This window comes from Triticum aestivum, chromosome 4A (assembly GCF_018294505.1).
Source record: "Triticum aestivum cultivar Chinese Spring chromosome 4A, IWGSC CS RefSeq v2.1, whole genome shotgun sequence".
NCBI classification, from domain to species: domain Eukaryota; kingdom Viridiplantae; phylum Streptophyta; class Magnoliopsida; order Poales; family Poaceae; genus Triticum; species Triticum aestivum.
The window spans coordinates 732,323,210-732,326,674 of NC_057803.1; the positions used below are offsets into that span (position 1 = coordinate 732,323,210).

The 3,465-nt window shown below is 42.5% G+C and overlaps 1 long non-coding RNA gene across 1 annotated transcript; it reads left to right on the forward strand.

The window, feature by feature from the left end:
* The first annotated feature begins 1,400 nt into the window (after positions 1–1,400).
* Positions 1,401–1,918, forward strand: LOC123083448 (uncharacterized). Its single transcript, XR_006439301.1, has 3 exons — positions 1,401–1,603; positions 1,695–1,753; positions 1,842–1,918. It is a non-coding gene; the product is annotated as an uncharacterized lncRNA (long non-coding RNA).
* Positions 1,919–3,465: the final 1,547 nt, after the last annotated feature.

Here is a 3,465-nt window from a genome sequence, read left to right on the forward strand (position 1 = left end):
TCTTAAACAAACTGGGAAATAAAGAGGGGTCAATCTCAGCAGCAAAGTCAAACTGATACAAATGCAACATGGTCCACTTTCTCCTAACTAACTGGATTAGATTAATGCAACAAAATAAGATAGATTGCAGAAGTTTTCGTGTTTCGGATCTTGTCGGGCTTATTGCTACGGCACGACACTGCGGAAACTATATGCATTGAAATATGTCCTTACCTGAAACCCAAGGTAATTGCAGATATATAGTTTTGAGCAAATATAATTATGGATATGGTTTTTACTGGTATATGATGCCTTCACATCGAATACCAAAATTTTCTGTTTATATGTAACTGATGACATTAACTAGAAGAGCAAATCGGTCGAGGCCCGGAGCATCAAATTCAACCTTGATATAGTCTTTGGCAACGCACCCAAATTATCACCATATCATACTATTGGAGACTTTCTACACGTCTGCTATTAGGACAGTGAACCTATTGACATGAGAAAGCCTAGGCCAATAGGCCTAGCTTAGCATTGGTTAATACAACCCCATCTTGCAAGTAGATTGCTAAGTCTAACTATTCTTTATGTCGATCGATGCCCAAACTGCGATCAATCCAGGTCTAGGTTGTTAATACAGCGTCTAGAATAAGCGCGGAGATACAAGTGAAGTAGTACAAACTTGGACACAATCCTCACCAAACTGCAACAACTACATGCCTAACAGTGACATGCGATGAGCAATTGGATCATGCAAAGATTTGGTCCCATTTCTTTACGAGATTCTGTTTACTAACTATACTATATTATTATAATCAACGGATGCAGACTGGGGCATGTCGATGATGTTGTTAATTCTTATTGATTCAGTCAAAAAAAATTGAGGAATTTTCTGACAATTTTTAAGCAATGCAGTATCATATGAAGGACATGAGAAGAGTTTCTTCACGCATGTTAATGTTTCATCAGACTACGTTAAGACCCTAGTTAAACGGTAGACCACACAAGACTGTCTGGATGTGTAAACATTTAAGCTTGACTTATCCTTTCGGATCGTTGTATTATCTGTCAACTGGACAACATTGAAGTTTGAATGCTATATTATAATGAAGAAAACACATTAAGGGTGACAAAAAACTTCCTTTCTCTGCAATCTTCAAGCTTCATATGTGATCCAGTACTCCTTAGTAAGTATGTTGTGTATTGTCCTCAGGGTGATACCAAAATTCAGGAAGAACGTATCTATCCATATTATGCATATGTTAATTTTTGGGGCCAATAGCTCCTGTGCGACGTGTTTGATGTGAATTTGCTTGAGTGCGACGTTGTTCGAGCGAATGGCTGTGGTGCAACACATTTAAGCAGGTAAATAGCCCAGGGCCACATGGGGTGTTAAATGTGGTTAAATTGGTCGTCAACCAAGCCCGTTTATGTTAGGACATGTGGGTCCAACTTAATTGCTCCTCAAAACAGCTGACCGTGCCCTGCCTCCCGACCGTGCCGGACCCGCCACTCTGCCCCCTCCCCCCTTCTTCTCCGGTGGCGGCGGATCTTGCGTTCTCAACGGCGGCGGCGGAGCCCTCGTTCTCAACGGCGGCGGAGCCTTCGTCCTCAAAAAATGGTGAGTGAAAACCCTAGTCCCCCTCCCGTTCCTCTCTCGGCCCCGTAGATCTCAGCTCGTTTCCCTCTGTTTTCGCTTGTTGAATCGATAGGTTGTGAGGGGAGCCCGTGGGCATACTGAGATGGAGCCCCCAGATTCAACTTCGAATAGGTAATGCTCCTCTCTCTGATCCAATTTTGCATGCAATTAGGGCCTAGTCTGCTCTTTCTCACGGGCTCACACTGTCCGCCACTGACAGAGGGGATGCTGCCGCTCGGACCTTCGAATTGACGGTCAATTTCTTTCCATCAAAGGCAAAATTAGTTGATGGTAGCATTTAGAACATTGAGAGAGACACGATTGTTAAATGGGAGGTTAAGTTTACAGAGATTGATCCACAAGTTCTATAGGACATGGGAGAGAAGGCAGTGAAGAAATGGGTGGAAAAAATTGGGCAGAATGTTGTTTGGGGTCCAGAGCAAGAAGTATCACTGTTGCGGTTTGATGATTGGAAAGGAGAGTATGTGAGAATGGAAGATGGTGAACAGATTGTTGATGAAATCGATCGGCAAAACGGCTGGACAAGCAAACGAGCTAATTTTTTTGCTGAGCTGGTTGATCTGAATATTTTTTCGAAGGTTGGATATGTGCCATCACAATTGGCTGCGCAGATGGTAGATGATGATTGGGCTACACAGAGGCCATTGATTCCCATGTGTACTGAACTTACAGTAATAGCCGAAGAGGGACAGGTGACTGGAATTGAAACTGAAACTGCAGCAACTGTTGATTGGAATGTAGTTGAATTAGATGAGCCTACTGATTTGGTCATTGCACCAATGCCTGACATTGAGATGGACAAACTTTTTGGCATTCCAGTCGATGACAGAGATAAGCAGGAGAGGGGAGAATCTAGTTTGCCTGCTAATGTTGATGAAGATGTAGATGGACAATTGATGGAACAAGCTGCAGATGAAGTAGATGATGCACATGATGATGAGCTGGTGCATGTGTATGACAAAGAAAACCCTGTCATTGAAGTAGGCAAGTTCTTCCCAAGCATGAAGGAGTTTAGGATGTGTTTCAAGACTTATGCAGTGAAACATGAGTTTGATGCCAAGACTGTTTGGACTGATAGAAAGAAGTTTTATGCGAGATGCAGAGGATTTGATGGTAGTGTCAAGCCTTGCAAGTGGTACATATCTGCTAGACTGCAACCTGATGGAAGTACTGTCAGGGTTAACCAAATCCCCAATCAACATACTTGTATTACAAGTTCACTGAGAGTATCAACCATGACATCACAACTTTGGGTTGCAGAAAAGATCACCCCAATTTTAGCCAAAACATCAAACACTACTGCCAAGAAACTCAAAGTAGACTTGGAAAAGATGTACCCCATTAAACTGAAATATACCACAGTGTGGAAGGCAAAACAAAGGACAATGAAAAACTTATATGGTGATTGGGAAAATACATTTAGGATGCTTTACAACTTCAAAGCAGAGGTGGAAAAGAGGTCACCTGGTAGTGTTGTGGAGATAGATACAGAGGTATCAGCCAAAGGTGAAGTCAAGTTCTCCAAGTTTTTTATGGCTTTGAAGACTTGCATAGATGGCTTCAAAGCAGGGTGCCGTCCATATTTGAGCATAGACTCATCATTTTTGACAGGCAAGTGGAATGGTCAGTTGGCAGCATGCAATGCTCTAGATGGACACAACTGGATGTTTCCTATTGCTGTTGGCTTGTTTCAGTCAGAAACAGAGGCTTCATGGACATGGTTCATGATCCAGTTGAAAAGATGCCTAGGGCCAGTGTCACCTTTGGCTATACACACAGATGCATGTAAGGGGCTTAAAAATTCAGTGAAAAATGTTTTCCCA